Here is a 21,117-nt window from a genome sequence, read left to right as displayed (position 1 = left end):
TTAAATTTTTTATTTTTTTAAATTGCCTTTAAGTATATTTTAAATAAAGATAATTTTAAAAATATTTTTAAAGTTGACCAAATAATTTTAAGTTATTTATGGATTAATTTTAAGACATTTTGGATAAATAAATTTTGGATAAAAATCTTGTGTTTTATTAAACCCAACCAAAATAATTAATATCTGACTAAAATTGTCGCTAAAAATTATTATTAATTTTATAATCGTTAATGGTCATGCATGTACAATAAAAAAACAAATGTTATGAGAACCAATTTCTTCATATTAAAGGATTAAACCCTTTCGTTTTGATTTTTCTGTTAAACTTAAATGAAAGTCAAAATTGAAGTTTAACCAGGGTGTTTCAGTGTATACATTATACATTTTCACGGCCGATGAAAAGACTGACCTTTAAACAGGTATTTGAAATCCCACAGTAAAGCATTAATAATGAAAAATTATACAAATGCTATTAATAAAGCCAAACCAAAAAATTTAAATAAATATTTAAAAAAAATATCGCTATACCACCTAATTGTATTAACTAAAAAAAAGTACGGCAAACAAAAATAAATAGTCATTCAGCTAAAAAAAATTGGTAGAGAACGAACATAATCGTAAGTATACCTCGTTTTTTTTGTTGCCTAAATGAACATATTGATATCGGACAAATATTTTGTTTATACAAACAAAATAATAGTGATATAACAAAAAAATTGTTAAAGTACGAAAAGAGATGTCAATACACCTTCCAAATTGTTGCTGCAACAAAAATTTTGTTAAACGACTATTATTTAGTTAATTCGCTAAGACCATGTTAAAATCAACGAAAAAAATTGTAGCAGAACAAAATCAATTTTAACCGTTAAAATTTGGTTAATATAACTATGAAGGTAGTTTGACGCATTTTCATATGCTCTTTTTGGTTGATTTTACTTATGCTTTTTGTTGAGTGTAGTAGCAATAAATCGCAAATAATTTAATTTTGAAAAAGCTTAAAGTTGCGAAGACTAAGGCAAAAACGACGCAATATAAAATTCTGATTTACAAAATTACCAAAATTGATTCTGCATCCACCACTGTTAAAGCACATGGCAGTCAGAGACGTTTCCAGATTAAATAAGTTAAACTAACTCCTACAGAAACCAATACCCATACCCTCCCAATTTTTTTTTTTACAATTTTCGAACGCGTAAACTTCTCAGACACTTTTCACTTCTCTATATAGGCTAAGACTAATGTAGTATAGCGTCTAGAAATGCAGACAGACAAAATCGATATAGAAAACACAGAAGTTCACAAGGTGCAGTAACCTCTACGGAAAAGTCGCGATCGTGACTCCAGCGGCTGTTGCTGCTGGACGAGACGAAGACGGTGTCGTCTTGGCCCGAGAGGTAGAAACGAGAATATACTCGTATGTACACACGGCACATGCATGCGAATGATTTACGGAAATCTAAAAATGGGACCCCAGCCGCGAATAAGGGCACTTTATTACACCGCGAGACAATTCTAAAATAGATTTCGGGGAACCCTCGACAAGATTTCATATTTTACGGTCGAAGACGGAAGTGGCCGAATAAAATGAACATAAGTTATTAATTTCAATGTATAGATACATTTGAGCCCTTAAAAAGAGTTTCATCAAATAAGTTTCTCATTTGGTTCCCAAATGAATCTTTAATTGAATCGGTGAGTGGAAGAAGGGTCTATAAGTGCAAAAATACACATTTTCCAGGAAATAAAAAAAAATTAATTATTTCAATTAGGAAGGAGAATTTTGTGATAGTGTTCACAGGTGACTTGTTTATTAATTAACTCGAAGTTGTTTTATAGAAAAATAACATTTACAACGACATTGAAAACTGGTCTTTTTGGCAAAAATATTTAATGATTTTGGACCCTTCTTCCACTCAATAGATGTTTTCGAAACATTTTATTTTTTATTTATTATTTTATTTTGTTTTTTTGCATTCTAAGAAATATAAGGGATAATAAAAGAGTTAGTACAATAAAGGTGAACTCAATAAATTTTATTCAGTAGTTTCAGAAGTAGTAACATTCCATGAAATAATATGGTAATAGAATGCTAAATCTTCACCACTAACGTATTGTAGAACTTTCTTTAAGTCCTGGATTTTTTTGTCATTAATAGGTACTGCTTCGGAATAGGCTTTGTCATTTGGAAACTCCGGCGTTACGTTTGGTTTAACCAGTTTAAAACTGGAGGAAAATGCACCGCCAATGAAGTCAGAAACTGTTACATGACCTGAAGTTATAGCATCAAACGTAAATTCACAATATTTTGAAACACTGAATACATTGTTATTTCTCTTTTCGATAGGCTTACAGCTTTTTTTGTAATACTGTGGCCACCAGTTTTTGTAGTCAATAATATCGTGGTACGAGATCCTTTTAAACTCAAATGGCTTGGTGATTCTACTTCTTAAAATCATGCTTTCGTATTCTTCTGGAAGATAAACCCTGACGTGCTTTTTGACTAACCTCTTTAATGTACCAAAATCGCGGTCAAAAGGAAGGAAAGAGTGTCCTCGAATAGGGAAATAGTGATAAATTTTTGAAAAACTTCCAGTTTCCTGAAGAGCCAGCAAAAATCGAACCATAGTATTATTTCGGTTTTGTCCAGGACAACCGTCTGAAAAAATATGCAATTCTTAAACCTCTGCTGGTATGTGGTTTTGTATATAATCATGTACAAAAGTACACACTTCATTTGGCGACTTTTTAGTCTGGCCCTCGTGATAGGTATAAAAGTATCCACTGGAGTCCATTAGATTATGGATCTCAAATAAGTATACCCATAACTGCCTATAGTAAAAAATTGCCTGTACTGGAATATTTGGAAGTGGTAGATTTTGCATGTAGTCAAAAGTAAAACCGGCCACTTGGGGGTTATCTTGACATAATTTTTGAACGTCTTGCAACTTATTATAAATTTTTTTTGCACGCCTTTTGTGAACCATTAACTCAGCGGCTGCCACTCGTTTAGCATTATCATTTAGATTGGGATTTCTGAGTTTAGTGTCTAGTTCTTCACCAATAGAACAGACATCAACTTGGAGTCATCCGAAGTGAAGTTGAAAGTTTTCTTTCAAATATTTTAAGTAATATTCATATTTTACCTTATTTCCTAATTCTGGATACTTTTTAAGAAATAGGGAATGCATTGCCTTTACTGTGAGTGTTTCATCTAAGTAAAAAATAGTTTTTGAACTCTAATGTGCTTGTTTTTTGGGAAATGAGTCTATGTGATATTTAATCTTGATAAGTATATTCAGAGGTAATACATGACGTCTTGTATTATGTTTTCCTCTCATGTCACAAGGAGTTTTTCTCGTTGCGAGTAATTGGCTTAATCGTTGAACTTGGTGATGAGATAGCGCATAAAGACTCTGATAAATGCTTTTTTACAAATAACGACCCTTTCATTCTCACTATTCAATGCGAAAAAGGAGAATGTATTACTTTTTTTTAAAAGATTACCTTCGGTGGGTTTATGTTTTTTGCAAGGTTTTACTTCTATAAGACCTATTAGGAATGTATCTTGCTCATTCTTAGGTTGACCAGCATATAACTTGGCAATAATATCGTTTTTAAATTCTTCGGAAAACTTCTCCGTGCACTTCAGCTTACATCTGAAAAGAAACGTATACATGTTAAGTACAGTTAGGTAAGTATAGAGAGAGACATCTAAATAGAGTTCTATAGCGAGTAAGTATTTTATGACATAAAGAAAAAAAATAATAAACTATACTTACGTGTACTTACACACACGGGGCCAGGTTTCTTAGCCTCTTTAATGCTACCCGATGTACTACTGATGTAAGATTCACCTGCCAGACGTGCATGTTTATGTTTTGTGGCCTTTTATCAACATTCCTTGATCTTTTTCTGCCTTGCGGTTGATTACTCTCGTCGCCTCTATCACTCTCATTTTCACTATTACCGCTATCCATTTTGATTTCCAAAAATTAAATATTATTTTCTTCGTTTTTCAGACCCGGTAACAGTTCGATAACAAATGAATAATAATCTCTAAAAACGACAACAACAAACAGCTGACAGTCGCACACAAATTGTACACTGAGTGCTGAGTGTGCTCCATGTGCTATGGACCGTTCTTCCGCTCAGTCTGTTTATTGAATTTTGGACCGTTTTTGAGCTCATTCGATGGAAGGAGGTCGTTTAATAAAGATGGCTATCTCACTTTGAAATGTCAATTTTGGTCACTTGGACTCTTTTTCCACTCACCGATGCAATTATATAGGGTGATTCAAATTGAGCTTCCACATTAAAAATATTAAAAAAAAAAAGAAGAAATTGAAAATTATAGAAAAAAATTTATTTTCCCCTTGAAGGTAGTTAATTACAATTATGTATGAAAGATGACATCATGTAAATGACCGCCGCGGCTCATGTGGCATGACGTAATCCGTTTGGAGAAATTTTCGACTACTCTGTGGCACAAATCAGGACCTATGTTGGTAATTTCGCGTCTAATCTCTTGTTTCAGCTCCGCAATGGTGTTCGGGTTATTCTTGTAGACTTTGCTCATAAGATACCCCCATAGAAAATAATCTAAGGGAGTTAAATCACAGGATCGCGGCGGCCACTTGATATCACCGTTACGTAAAATAACGCGACCTGGAAACTTGCCGCGCAGTACTTGGATCGTTTCTCCTGATGTGTGACAGGTGGCACCGTCCTGTTGAAACCAGAGATCTTCGATGTCCATATCTTCCAACTGTTCCCAGAAAAATTCTGTTATGATGTTCCGATAGCGAACGCCATTAACCGTAACAGCGTTCTCCGCATGATCCTCGACGAAAAATGGACCAATTACGCCTCCGGACCAAAAGGCACACCAAACAGTCACCTTTTGAGGATGCATTTTCACTTCAACAATCTGTCTTGGATTTTCTAATCCCCAAATACGGCAATTGTGAGTATTTACGAAGCCCCCAAGGTGAAAATGTGCCTCATCGCTAAAGATTATTTTCATTGGAAAATTTGCCCCTTGTTCTCTTATCCATTCGGCAAATACACGGCGCTGTTGATGGTCCCTAGGCTTCAATTCCTGCGTTATTTGGACTCTGTATGGGTGTAACTGCAAATCTTTTCTTAAAATCCGCTGTGTAGTAGAATATGTAAGGTCCAGTTGCTGCGATCGATGACGAATCGATGTTCTTGGATTTTCGTTCACACTTTCGGCAACAATAGCAATATTGTGTTCCGACCGACCTCTACGAGCATGCCTAGGAGTTTTGATGTTAGCGACGGATCCAGTTTGCTCGAATTTTTGTACCAAATTCCAAATTGTCTTCTCACAAGGCCGATTTTGTTCGCCAAAAAATTCACGTAAAGCACGAAATGTATTTTTCCTTGATCGGCCGTTTTCATAATAGGCTTGGATAATTTTAACACGTTGTTCGGTCGTATATTGCTCCATGACTGTTTTGTTTATATTTTGACGTTAGAAATGTCACGTTGCCGTTGACAAATTCAGTAGCGTTTCAAAAAAAAAAATATTGTAATGTGGAAACTCAATTTGAATCACCCTTTAGAAACGAAAATGATAAACAAGCGCTATGTTAACTCATATATATTTAAGTTAGGTTAACGTTTTTTGGACGCATTAAAAATATTTTTGCAAAAAAGGTGCTGCGAAGGTCTTTCGCTCACTTGAAGATCTTATTTCTCTGTTGCAATGTGGACTTATTTAATGCATCTGCAAGATTTAGGAAAAAGTTTCCCGATTTTTTTTCCTTGGTCTTGCCACTACCAAATCAAATAAAAATAGAGTATCTGTTCTAATTGTAAGAAGAAATTTGTTTATTACGTAAAAAAAACTAAGTGTCTTAGACGGTTGCTCGTACTTTGGCGTCTATAAAGTAAACACTCGCGTCGCGGCGTCGTCATGGCGGACTGTACGAATGTCGACTACGATACAAATTCTTGCTGTTTTACAGTGTACAAGTTGTAACCGATTCAGTTTCGGAGGCTAGAAGCGAAATTGTAAACAACCTGAGCGTTTAAGAAAGAGAAGTAGAACTGAAGAATGTGTAATTGAACAAAATCATAAACAATACATTGGATCTACTAGTCAAAACCACATCGGAATTAAATGGTAAAATTCATTATATAATTCAGGAAAATTTAAATTAACTAACTAAACAAAACTGCAAAAACTTAAGACTGTGATAAGTTAATAGAAGTAAACGAAATACAATCAGGAGTATCTTATGCATCTGTTACTAAAGCCAAGGGTACTGATAAAATAGTGGTTGTAAAGCAAAAGGGAGCACACTAATGTGGAATTAAAAAACACTCCAAAGCAAAATCAATCCAACTGAAATAGGAGCTGGAGTATCAAAGGGGAGGTCTACGAAAAATGGTGGATTAATATTGGAGTGTGGAGATGAAAAAGAAATCTCAAAAAAATTGACTGGATAGTCAGAAATACAAAACAAACTTGGTGAAGAATATGAAGTAGAAAGACCAAAATTGCGTCAACATAGAATAAAAGAGGTGGAAGTTCATGAAAATGATTACAACACCGAAGACAATGAAACTATTAAAAAAATAATTAAACAAAATTAGTTAAATCCAAATAATAAAGATTTTAAGTTGAAAATTTTGAGAAAAACGAAACTGATGAATGAAAATGAAAATTTAACATAATCTTTTAAGTGAACTCACAAACATATCATGCACTAATGCTAAATCAAAAAATGAATATAGGTTGGAGCCGTTGCATAGTTTATACTGATTATGGAATAGTTAAGTGTTGCAAATATGGGCCTCAACAAAAAGAGTGTAAAGAAAAAAATGTTTGTGCTAAATGTGGTGGTGAGAATGAAGTTGTCATATTAACATGAGTAAATGCAACAACTGTGTATTGTCTAATAGCAAATATGGATTGAAACTTAATATTGATCACACTGCATGGGAGGTAAATAATTCTGCAACGTATAAAAAAATAGAACAAATGCAGCGTAACAGATTTCTGAAATAGCAACTAGACAATGATACAGAGTTAATGTCAACAGCCGTTTATTTTAATACTTGTCAGGGTTTAATAAATAATAAAGAAAATATTGAAATATTGGTTAGTGATTGGAGGCCAAAAATATTGTTATTGTCTGAAACTCATGTCTATGCCGAGATAGATCGTGCTGAAATAAACATTGATGGTTATCAGTAGGAGCAGTATACCACAACAAACAATAGAACTGGTGGGGTGATAACAAATAGCAGGTACGAAACGATATCAAATATAAGATATGTGATACAGAGTGTGTTCAAAACTATGTCTGGTTATTGTCCCTAGAAGTCGTCCTAAGCGGGTTGAAATATCTCTTTACCGTTCTTTATCACCCACAGACTGAAAATGCAGAGTTTTTCGATTATTTTTCTGGCTATTTGGATCGGATATCTAATTTTGAAGGAGTCATTGTTATAGTTGGTGAATTTAACTATGACGTTTTGAAAAGCTCGTTTCCATACAAGAATTATAACTATATACCTAAGACATTAAAAGTAAAAGATAATTTTTCTTTCAGTTAATAAGTGTATAATGGTTTATAGTTTCCATTAAGTATTAAAAAAAACAAACATTTGTTTGAGCACTAATGGGTTAAAACATAGTGGTATGGGGTGTGTTTCACACTATGAGATAGGATAATATACAGTGGTTTTTTTAGAAAGCACGATGAACCGATTAATGCGTTTTGATATCCTAAAAAAAAGAATGCTTCCTCAGGAAAATTTGCCTTTAACATCGATATTTCAGCCGAATAATGGTTCGAAATACAAATGCAGGTCTTATAAGAATTTTTTGTCAGAAAATATTAAAGACTTGGCCTCTCGTGCCTGCCAAATTCTCATGTCAAGCCTCAAGGAATTATCGATCGGCCTGTAAAACAAAATCACATTAGTGGTAGATCTGATACAAAAATTGACACCATCCTAGAATTCTATTGGAGAGGATACCATATTAGACTCAACGCCATAACGATACCGTAAAATCATAGGAGATACTCTTCTTAATATGTTTTTTTTTCCTTAGAAATAAGTATTGAACTGTTTTCTGTTAAAAAACACACTACTTATTACCAACTGACGAGTGAGTAGTCAAATCAGCGTTAAGATTGTTATTGTTGTTTTCTACTAAGGCAATAATACATCAATATTCCTGTAGATTTAAACATATTATAATATAATTTTCTTACTTAATAATTTTTATTCTGCTCGCACCCTATATATTCTGTAGCAGCCAAGAAAATAATATCATGGCATGTAAATCTAAGTCGGTTCATTCCAACGAAAATAGTTATAAAAGTCTTATTAATGAAGTCTTATGTCTGGAGTTAAATAAATATATTTGGAAGTAGATAGCTTCTTTAAGGATTACAGATCGTTTACTGGTTAAGATGACTTATACGTGATTTTTTTTTCATTTTCCCATATCTTCAAAAGTAATGAATATTCAAAAAGTTCATCAATGATTACGTTAAGATATTTGAGATTTTACCTTAGAACATTGAATGCCTAGAATAAGCCTAACTGCAAACCATAGGCGAGATAGTTTGAGTTCACCATCTGTCAGACAATGATGTCAAATCGACTTTCCAATTTTTCATTCAATATATAATTTTCTTAAGCCACTACTTTTTTAATGTGTTGTATTTTGTAACAAGTAAAAAGTGTACTCTTTAAAAGAGTTTTCGTTTATTTGCTGACTAATAATATATACTTTGAGAGTAATCAACAAATTTTTCAAAATACAAAAAGATTCCTGAAAAAAAAGTTAAAGAAAAAAAAGCAACTTGGCAATGTAGAATACCTTTATGTTTACAATGCACGTTTCCGATGTTGCCCTATTGCGCTGTTTTTTTAGATATTTTTTCATATCTGTGAAGCTAGCGCCTGATTGATATCCAGCAACCAAAATCTAGAACGCAGCAGCCAGCATTTGTCGTTCGTCAGCAACTTATTTATAGTCCGCGCCCGCTGTAAACTAAGTGCTATAAACCTCTACAAACTAAAGTTTTTTTTATAAAAATTACTTAAAAAGTCGAGTGTTAAAGAAATGAAAAAGGCTCCCAAAGGATATGAATTATTTTTTTTCTATAATAAATATCTAAACACATTTGAGATGGCTGCAAACCTCTACAAACAAAAGTTTTTTGGTAAAAAATTATTGAATTGTTAGATGTTAAAAAATATAAAGGGATATGTAACTCCTGACGTCTATAAGGAAAAGTTTTATCCATATTCTTTGGCAGCTATAGCAATTTATATACTACCATATCTTATTCAATAATTTTTAATCAAAAAACTTTCGTTTGTAGAGGTTTGCAACTATCTCAAATCCGTTTAGATATTTATTATATATTACAGAAAAAAGTTTAACTCAAATCCTTCGGAAGTTAACCTTTTAATTAATTTCTTTAGTTTGTCGCGGTTTATACCCATAAATACCTATAAACCGATTTAGTTATCCATTGTTAATATCTAGACAAAAAATTATTTAAACTCCTCTGGAATTGCAGTAAATACGGGCATTATATTGAATAAATAATGGGTGCCGACTATAAATATGTTGCTGGCAAACAACATATGCTGCGTTCTCGATTTTGGTTGCTGGATATCGACCAGACACTACATTTTTGCACAAACTAATTTTGCGGCATTTAAGGTTCGAATATATAGGGTGATTTTCAACCTATGCGCATAAACTTGGGAAATGATAGCTGATGAGTAATAATGAGTAATAAAGAAAAAAAAATATAGTAAAATATTTTTAGTTTTGGAAATATCCATATTTTTGTAAATAAAAAACGTGTATTTTTTAACGTGTTTAATTTAAACTAATGTAAAGCAACTGTTCGAATTGTTTCCATTATTTTCGATACAGACTTGAGCTCGTCGAATCCATGAAGAGATTCACGGGCACGGGCCAAACCAGGCTGTAGGCGAATTCCGTCATTCGCAGCGTTTATGCGATGTCGCAGCTCTTGCTCAGTATCAACTTCGTTCACATACACCATTGTTTTCATATGACCCCACAAATAAAAGTCTAATGGATTAAGGTCAGGCGAGCGAGGGGAGGAGCGATTTTATTTTAATTCATTTCAAAAATGCTGACTTAAGACTTAAAATTTAAGTCATTTTTTAAATTATTTGTGACTTAAATACTTTTGTCTAAAATAGAAAAAACTTAAGTCAGTAATAAAAGACTTAAATCAGGAGTTATGACTTAAGTCACCGAGAAACGATTTAAGTCATCTAATAAAGGATTTAAGTCATATAAAAATGATTTAAGTTAAAAAAAAAAGATTTAAGTTTATAAAAGACTTAACAAGGTAAACCATTTAATTTATTTGGAAAAGATTTAAGTTTAAAAAAAAAAGATTTAAGTCAGTAGTAGTATTCATCGCGTAGCGGAAGATCAATCCTACTTCAGTGCCGAGTGTGCCGACGACCAACGCTCTCATGCTCGTCAACTGAAATCGAAAATCGACTTCCGACTAGTCGACTCCAATTTTGTTGCAGTCGTATAATCTTGCGTGTGCGTACTACTAGGCATTTTTGTTGGGGGAATCACAGACCTCGTATTGTATCGTGACAGACAGACAGTATTGTGTTGTGCTATTGTTTTCTGCCAGATTAGTAATATATTAGACGTGTCCCTGGGCAAAAAAACACTTTTTGTGATTTGTGAAGTGAACTTTTTGGATTGTGTTTGTTTATTAATCCAAACAGGTAAGGAATAATATAATTATAATGTTTCCGTTTGTTTTTTATAATTTGAGGGAGGGATACTCAGTAGACAATAGGGTTAAGGTAAGTATTATGAACCCACACAATTTACAGTATGTTTGTATTATTTGGCATAATTATTAAAGATTAGATGGTTCTAAACTTATTTAACTATGAAAGGGTAGTTTTATTTTATAATAATGAAGTAAAAACTTAGTTAAAAACTCCTATAAATTCCATTACTGTGAAGGTAGATATTATCAGAAAACTTACGTTTATTTAGTATTTCCTGGGTGGATATTGATAACTGAACACTTTGAAATTGAACTAAAACCAAAAAATACGTTTTTCTGCAAAAACATGTAAAAAACAGTTTTAAATGCCGCGAACCGCACTGAAATGTCACTTTTAATGTATTCTATAAAGCACAGACTATCGATTAAAATTTGAAAAATCCTGAAATTTGTGGGTTCATAATCCTTACCAGACCCGACAATAGATATCACTGACACTGACTGAACTAGAACACATGACATGACTAAATCAAGTAATCACCGAAAAATAGTTTTGATCGTATTTAATTTCCTAAATGTTTTACACGGCACACGCCTGTTTAAAATTTCGAAATCTGTATTTTTAAGTTTAACAATAACTCAATTTTATTAAATAGAACGTTATCGGGAACAAATACTTTTTAAACGCACTTTCTACTTCCAATATTTTGATACAATAATTTTTTAAATCGGTTGATAAATAAGCCCATAAGAAGAAAAAACTTATCAAGTAAATACGTTATAATAAAATTGAATCAATAAAAATAGCATAGAAGAGTCACTGTCACTATAGAATAGGTTATACTGATTTTCGTGTTTATTTACAGAATGTCCAAGGAAGAGTTAAAGTTGGATGACGAAATGCTCTTAGATACTGAGAGTGACGATCTAGAAACTCTAGAAGATCCTTTCGCTCCAAGCGAAGATGAGAGAGATCCTAACTATGACCCAGCTACTGAGGCCAGGAACAATTTTAAAACCAAAATAGAGGATTATTTTAACGTAAAGTCATTGGTAAAGCCACAAAATAAAATAAAAAACTATATCAAACCAAGTGACCCAAGATCTGTAATGGAAATTGATGAAGCTTCCGTATCAACTTCTAGTTCATGCTGTCCCCAAGAAGATGAAGATAATGAAGAAACATCAAATGAATCAGCATTATTTGATGGCAAATTTTTTTAAATTGTTAGCCGAAGTAATAACTTTAATATTGCTGCAATATGTCAAATTTGTAAAGGCACGAAATCCATTAAAGGAAAAACAACAGTAACAACAAATTTTATAAGGCATTTAAAGGTTAAGCACGCCACAGCGTTTAATGACTATACTAAATACAAAAGAGTTAAAAAACAAAATCTAAAATCAAAATATAAAAAGGATGATAAACTCTCAGAGTCTGAGCAGGTTCAGAAGCCATTTAAGAGCAACAAGCAGCTAGATATTAGATATAGTATAGCTCACGCAGGTGCCATTACGCAAGATGAATTCGACCAGCGGCTTCTTAAATTTGTTATTAATACCATGAGCTCCGTTTCAGTCCTTAGCAATCCCAATTTTATTCAGATATTTGATGGATTTAATTTGAGAGTTATGTCCAGAACAACAGCTGTAAAAAAAATAACGTCGCTAAGTACTAACTTTTTTAGTAACGTTAAATCTTTGCTACAAGATGTGCCATTTGTATGTACCACAGCTGATATCTGGTCATCCAAGAAAAGAAGCTTTTTGGGAGTGACATGTCATTGGATCGATAACCAAACACTTCAACGAAAATCAATCGCATTAGCATGCAGACGCTTTAGTGGAACACACTCATTTGACAAAATTGCAGAGATGTTAGATGATATTAACAATTTTTTTGGCTTGTCTGAAACAAAAATTATAGGAACGGTAACTGATAATGGTTTCAACTTCATTAAAGCTTTCAAGGAATTCGGAATAAATCTGCACGGGGATATTATCTTGCAAACAGTCCAAAACGAAGAGCAAGAGTGTGACGATGACGAAGAAATGATATCACAGGCTTCAAAGTTAAACGAAGATGAAGATGAATTGATATTGCCTACATCAATTACCTCTGAATATGATGATCAAAGTAACAGCCATTTCATTTTACCCAATCATTTCCGTTGTGTGACCCATACGATAAATTTAATAGCTACAACAGATATAATTAAAACAATAAACAAAAGTCATTCTCTACGTAGTAAGCACACGACCATAATGAATAAGTGTTCCTTATTATGGAATAAGTGTGGCCGCCCAAAGTCTGCAGAGATTGTTAAAGAAACATTGGGTCATTACCTTAGCTATCCAGGGGTCACTAGATGGAATTCCTATTATGATGCACTAGCCCAAATTTTAAAGGAAAAAGATAAATTTAATGTTTTGTTTGAAAAATTAGATTTAAAATCACAGGTTCTTAAAGAATCTGATCTGGAATATATTGAAGAGTACATTAAAATTCTTCAGCCTTTAGCATATGCTATCGACATATTGCAAGGCGATCAAAATACCTACTTTGGTAGCGTTTTCCCAACAATCGGAAGCCTGTATGTTAAATTTCATAGAATGAAGACTCAAAGTTTTAAATACTTAAATTTAGTAGTAGAGAGCTGTTTAAACTCTTTAACAGTGCGGTTTGCAAGCTATTTTTCTTTAACAAAATTGTCACGGTTTGCTTTAGTTGCCACTATTACTCATCCGAAATTTAAGTTGCGTTGGTTAAGTGCTTTTAAAGATACTGGGTTGGCCCTAAGTACAACTGAGTTGAAAAATATAGTCATTCGGGCAGTATCTGATTCTGAACTTAAGTCTATTAAGAAAAAATCAGAACTAAATGCGGTGAAATGTTCCGAAAATACGTTCGAAACTGATTTTTTTGAGTTTAGCGACACAAGTGATTCCTTAAATCTAGCCACAGCCAATTCTTTAAATGAATTTGAATTGCAGTATTTGCAATACTTGCAAGATTCTGAAAATAATATTGAAATGTTAAATAAATATCCATGCATTTAGCGGGCTTTTATTAAATTCAACGCTGTTTTGCCATCTTCGGCACCCGTCGAAAGATTGTTTTCGTTTGCAACATTCATCAATTCTCCTAGGCGGCATGCACTCTCTGATTTAAATTTTGAAAACCTAGTATTATTGAAAGCCAATAAAATATAACGCATTTTACTTTCTACTACATTATACGCACATGACATACAGGGGGTCGATTTTTGATTTGGGACCAGAGAGCGTCCCCGGGAGAGATAAATACATCCTATTGGTCGAAATGGCTAATAGTTCAGGAGAACTGTCCCTTTTGACACTAAAGACAGTCTTTTTGAGAGAGGTTCGTTCTTCTGGGTTTGGGTAGGTTCTCTTCCCTGATTAGGTTCTCTTCCCAGGAGGGTCCCTGCTCCCAAGTCAAGAAGACGCACGGGCCACTTTTTACTAGACATGAATGGTCCATTTGATAGCTTAATTAAAAACATTGCTTAGTGTCCAAATTTAAAAAAATACTTTCTGACAAGTGACAAATGTATGTATTATGTATATATTTAAAAAAAGTTGTTTAAGTTGGTTTAATGTTCCCTGTAAATTTAGGTACTTGTTTTATTTTCCTACTTGAATGTATGTTCCTTAGGTTCAGCTGTGTTTAACTTTAATATAAACCTTTTTTAAAGTTCTAATATAGTGGTTTTATTTCCTCAGGGTGCCGGGTGGTATCTATAATATAACTTAATAATATTGTACGAACGAAACATTAAAACAAAAAACTTGCTTTCAGGTTCAGCCAGCTTGAAAAGTGCATTTTACTTACATATATGTTACTTGTCAAAAAAAGTCAATGTTACTTGCCTACAGTACTCACTAGTGCAGCCCATACCTATCCTATAATGTTGACCAATTTAATTGTGATCACCCATTGTGAACTTATAAAGTTAGATAAAAGTGATCTTCTAGTTGCATTTCTGCCACATATTAGCCAGTAAGTAAGTACCAGTGTACCAGTAATAAAATAATATTAAAATGTACGAAATATAAATTCTTGAATATAATTTTTGTTATATTCGCTTGAGAATTTTGATTTATATCATTCCTTTTTTTGACATTATATATCAATGACTTAACTCGTACCGCATAATGATTTAAATCAAAATTTAAGACTTAAGTAAAAAAATCGACTTAAATCATATCATATTAATTGATTGATTTAAATCTTTTATGACTTAACTGACCGCATAATGATTAAAATCAAAATTAAAGACTTAAGTCATAAATTTGACTTAAATCATGCTATTTTGACTTAAGTCTTTAGTAAAATGACTTGACTTAAAAGAAAACGATTTAAGTCAAGACTTAAGATTTAAATCATTTGAATGTTGAACTCGATTTGACTTAAAACTGAAATCATTTTGATTTTGGATGTGACTTAAAACTTAAGACTTAAGTCTATTTAAATTTGACTTGTTGCAACTCTGAACCAAAACCATGTCGACAAGTTCTTCGTTTGTAAAAATGTGCGCCATTACATTTGACGCTTTTAATTTCTTCGTGTGAAAATAACGATCGAAAACGATCACAGCCACCAACAAACTAAGTACTGCTAAAGATTCCAAACAACAAATTCCAAACACTATGACTTGTTTACTATCAGTTATTAATAAACAAAATAAGTTCGTCTGATTCACGTTCTGTTGACATTTGTTTAACTTTATTTCGGAAACCAAAAATATTTTACTACATTTTTTTCTCATTATTTACAAGTTTATGCGCATAGGTTGAAAATCACCCTGTATTTCTGGGCAAATGCGTTGCCCCTGTGTGTGGAAATTTGTTGATTTAAAAAATCCAAATTAAAAATATTAATTATTATTAGTGTTTAGTATAAATATAGTATAAAATAGTTTTGGTTATTAAGCGAATTTCACTCTTTCTTTTGCTTTATAATAAAGAATGCAACTCAGTTTCTGCTAAATATAATAATTTATTATATCACTTTATTTTCTTCTCTTAAAATTAAGTAATCACTGGCAACATGGAATATTAAGCAAATACATCAGCAAAATATCCCCTCTGCGCCCTGTGAAGATGTTGCGCTCAATCCAAAGCAGCCAACGTTTATTCTAGTGTATATAATGTTCTAAGGATTTTACCTAAGCATCAGATTGTAAATTAATTTTAATTTATCATTCTATGTGAAGTAATATAGATTTATAAGGGAACACTACCATCACAGCAGTTGCGGATGTTCGAGAATAATCTTGAGGTGTTTAAAAGAGTTCTGTACTCCCATTCCTCTTGTTACGATTTCTCCAAGACCTTCGTTTGTGTTGAGCACAGTATTTTGATGCATAAGCTCAAGTAGGGGGTTTGACCACAATAGCAAAATATTTTTCTAACTTTTTAATTTAAAGCATAAATTTTTCCAACCCAAATGCGAAATCCCCGACCCGATATGTATTTCGATTCTCTGTTGCGCACACACTACAATAATTAGATACCAGGGTATCCCATATTGTAGCACAGGATCTCACGTTAAGTATGAGAATGAGCAGGATATGTTTAGATTTATGCTATTTTAGATATATGCTATTTTATTTGTTAATTAGTTTAACATGTTTGTTTACAGCCGCTTTTCGCCGGCCGAAATACACATCTGAGCTATGCGGTTTCTACAAATACCAACCCAAGAGGTTCATGGTTGGATAATGTAGCGCTAAAATTAAATACATCGAGCAAGTCAAAAAATTTGATTTATTTTACAGTTTATACGAATTCACTTGAATCAATATAAAAACTTAAATTCCGCGAAAAAGATGGCATACAATAACGGTATTATATTAAACTAAATTTGGAAATTTTATTTGTCCTGCACCCGCAAAAATTCCAAGTTTTCAGTATCAGCTAGGAACGTAAATAAGAATAATTTAATTCATTGATATTTTAGCTTGTTGCAAATTTGAGATGTTGAATTTGAAAGACCAAGTGACATCGCATACAAAATTACTAAGACAAAGTTTTAAGGGCAATTAAGTGTTTAAATTGGATTACAAATATACGTTTTAAATAGGTTTCGAATATTTTCAGCAGCTTGGTTTGGTCTTTCAATACAACCTGGTCCAATATTTCTTGTGTGACAGTGACGTGAATGTGACATTCAAATTACGATACTCAATTTACCACGAACTGGATAGTTTTAATCTTCTCCCGAAGATGCGTCGTTGGCGAAAAACATGTCAAGAGTAAAAATAATGAGTTTTGGTTCGTGGTAAAACTGTCTCGTAATTTTAGGTTCTTCAAGGTGATGCTGAATGCCTTCTTGTTCAATAATAATATTATGTAGTAAGCAGATACATTTAGCAATGTTATCAGCTATCTGCTCTGATCAATTTGACCATTTGAACGCGGTACCATTTAACGTTGCATTATCTACAACCCCTATTACTAAAAATCGTAGAAAGCGATCAACAAAAAAAGATAAGGATATAGGCCAAGCTTTATTGCAGGTGGAACAACAGAAGTTACAACTGTTGGAACAAAAAAAAACTTAAAAAAAAATAATGAAAATGCTGCAGATCTGGATTTTTTTAAAAGTTTGTTGCCCCATGTAAGGACGCAATCGTCTTATAATAAGCTGGAACACACAATGCGGGTAATGAAATTAACCAAAGAATTCGTCCAACCATTTGAAAATACTTGAAACTTTGTCTCTTCTACGATATGTACATCTACAGGCATTTGCTTCTGGGGCTCTTTATTCTCCAAAAACGAGCGATTAGATTTATGTGTGGGTTAAATCGTTTTCAATCTTGCAAACCATTTTTTCAGTCTCAAAAAATATTAACACTGCCATCCTTGTTTATTCTAAAAACTTGTTGTTTGATACACTCTAGATTTAATTCAGTCATAGCTGGTAATAACCCTAATTTTATGAGAAGTTCTCATATTGTACCCTTGCCTATACCGCAATCGACATTAACAAAGAATTTCTTAATTTATTCCAGTTTAAAATTTTTTAACCATTTGCCTTCTGCGATTTGAAAAATTAAAGGCAAGAATATATTTGCAGGGGAATTAAAGCGCTTGGTGCTGGGGAAGGCTTCCTACAGATTGTCAGAGTATTTAGAGGATAATTTTGAGCTTTGACTTAAATTTTTAATATTTTATTATACAGGGTGTCTCACGACGAATAGACGCGATCGATATCTCGGAAACTAATTTTTCAAAAATTTTGAAAATTTGGCAACATAGCACAGTCGATAGGGGCTACACAACTAAAATATTTTGACAGTTATGACGTTTCCGGTTATACCGGAAGTAGGTGTCAACTTCGTTATTTTAAATGGAACACTCTGTATATTTTTACATTTTTGGCTTTTATGTGAAATTCTAAGTATATTTTGTGTATAATGTCCTATACCTAAGTGTAACCGTTTTTGACATATTTTTAATTTCATGTGAAAAACTATGTTTATAAGCCCTAACATAATTACCGATTACTCCCTTTTAGTAGCCTTTATTTATTGGTTAGTTTTGGTTTTATTTTAGAGGAAGGACCACTTTAAAAGACTATTATAATATTTGGCTAAAAAAAAGATACAGGGGGGTCAAAAACTAGCATTAAAAATTAAAATGAAAAAATCATTAAAAGTCAATTTTTTTAAATGGAAACCCCCTATTTTTATAATTTTTTCATAAAGATAATTAAAAATAAGGTTAACTTTGTATAAGGTTATCTAGTCCAAAAATTGATAGTTTCCGAAATATTGGCACTTTAAATTTGGCCTAATATTAAAAGCCGTATAGTAACACGGCTCAAGGATTGTTGATTAGTTGAGCATGACGGTTGTCATAGTAACCGCTAGAAGCGGCAGTAACTTTTTTTAGTCAAATATTAAAATAGTCTTTTAAAGTGTTCCTTCCTCTAAAATAAAACCAAAACTAACCAATAAATAAAGGCTACTAAAAGGGAGTAATCGGTAATTATGTTAGGGCTTATAAACATAGTTTTTCACATGAAATTAAAAATATGTCAAAAACGGTTACACTTAGGTATAAGACATTATACACAAAATATACTTAGAATTTCACGTAAAAGCCAAAAATGTAAAAATATATAGGGTGTTCCATTTAAAATAACGAAGTGGACACCTACTTCCGGTATAACCGGAAACGTCACAACTGTCAAAATATTTTAGTTGTGTAGCCCCCATCGACTGTGCCATGTTGCCAAATTTTCAAAATTTTTGAAGTTAGTTTCCGAGATATCGATCGCGTCTATTCGTCGTGAGACACCCTGTATATATTTATTTTAAATCATGTATTTTTTATAAAATTTTGTGCTTTTGTTTTATTTAGGGTAGTTTTTATTTAGTATGTGCTCTGTTTATAACAATGTTATTGGTTGAAACAATAAAGCTTTCTTCAACATCATCACATCATCATCAGCCAACGTCGACATCTTGCACGTCGCATCGCTGTAGTGGATACGCCTAGCTCAGTTCTGCCTTCATTATTTGTGCTGCTACGTTAATTTTTTGGATAAGGTGTTTCGATTTAGGATTTCAAACAGGGTATTGAAAGGAGAGGGGTCAAATCGGGATATCTAGCTGGCCACAATATCGATCCGTTTCGGCCTATCCATCCATTACGAAAATGATTGTTAAGAAAATCTCTTACAGTTATCCGATAATGGGCGGGATGGCATCGTTTTGGTATATGATTTGATCTCATATCCAGAGGCACTTCATCCAAAATATCAGGCACGTTATTTCTCAAAAATTCTAGATAATTTTCACCATTTTAAATGTCTGGCAAAAAATACGGACCGATTAAAACTCTGTATATTACACCTGCCAACACATTTACATTAAATTTTCGTTGGAATGAAATTTATTTCTTCATATGAGGATTTTCGTCTGTCTTATAATGTAGGTTGTGAAAATTTATAATCATTTCGCGAGGAAAATTGGATGCATTCGTCCACAAAATTCTCCGTAAAAATGTGTTATCTACTATGCATTTTAAATGATTCGACAGAAAGTCATTCTTCGAACAGGGTCACCTTCCTCGAGTTCACCTTGCACTGGGGTATAATGGAACGGGTGCATTTTCTCAGAATGCAGAACTGTCCGCACTTTTCATGGATACGTGCAGTTGTTGCGCTATTTTTCTAGTGCTAGTGGTGGGATTGCATTTAAAATTTGCAGATCCACTTCAGCTGGATGTTGCTGGTTGTTCGCTCTAGGCTTCGCATGATTTAAATTACCAGTTTCGGTTAATCTACGGTAGGTATTAGCGAGGACGGTCACATGAGAGACTCTTCTTTGAGGTAACCTTTCAGCATAAAATCTCCGAGCTCCGCTTTACCGTACATAAATACTATATCAACATATTCAGCATTCGAAAAAATCAAATTCTAAAAGGTAAGTTTGTCCGTCGCAAGGCAAAGGGCAAAACAAACCTACTAAAGAGCAACATCAACAACACTGACTGAATACTGAACCACATCTTTCAACTGGTCTCAGTACAAGAGAATCCGCATTTTCTGTTAGAATGTGATATAACAATAAAAAAATCAAGGATAAAGGAAGTTTTTAAAAATATTTACCGATTATCTTATTTTCACACAGTTAGTTATTCGCGTATAAACTCGAAGTTAGATACTTCGGAAAGTCGTTTTGTACATTCAACTGAGTCACATTTTTTTTAATCATATGTAGAATTCAGTACGTGTTTTATATCATTGAAACACACATTCAAATTTACAATAAAAAAATAATTAATCACATAAAATAATTAACAAAAGTTTTATTACGACTTTTACGGATCCATCACCAAATTTGGTAAAATTCGGAACAATGATGATATCTCGAATAACACTTGGTATAACACTATATATAGGGTTAAATGTGTTTAAAATTATCTGACCTATCACTATCTTTCTTATATACGTCGGTGAACCAAACACCCTATATATTAAGTACCACCCACATGTTTAATGCAATTTTTAGTTGGTTTGTGTAAAAGTACTTTTTGGCTTTAATAAATAAATTAATATATGCAAAAACTTTTTTCACAAAAGACAAATGAAATTCCGAATCTCGAAAGGACAGTTTAACACTTTATGGTTCAAATAGGTTCAACGGACACTATCTCTTAGGAATATGTTGCATCCAAGAGAACAAAAGGATCATTCCTTTACATCCACACCTACCATCTTTTCATCCATTATAAGTACATTATACAAATATGTTATAAGTATACCCCATAGAAAAGAAAT

At 32.8% G+C, this 21,117-nt stretch overlaps 1 protein-coding gene across 1 annotated transcript in view; it reads right to left on the bottom strand.

The window, feature by feature from the left end:
• LOC126740854 (leucine-rich repeat flightless-interacting protein 2) overlaps positions 1-21,117 on the bottom strand; it is a 106,816-nt gene that overhangs the window by 72,757 nt on the left and 12,942 nt on the right. The window lies entirely within an intron of this gene.

The sequence above is a fragment of the Anthonomus grandis genome, chromosome 10 (assembly GCF_022605725.1).
Source record: "Anthonomus grandis grandis chromosome 10, icAntGran1.3, whole genome shotgun sequence".
Classification (NCBI taxonomy): domain Eukaryota; kingdom Metazoa; phylum Arthropoda; class Insecta; order Coleoptera; family Curculionidae; genus Anthonomus; species Anthonomus grandis.
Note: the sequence above shows the minus strand (reverse complement) of the source record. Positions and strands in the feature narration are given on the sequence as shown.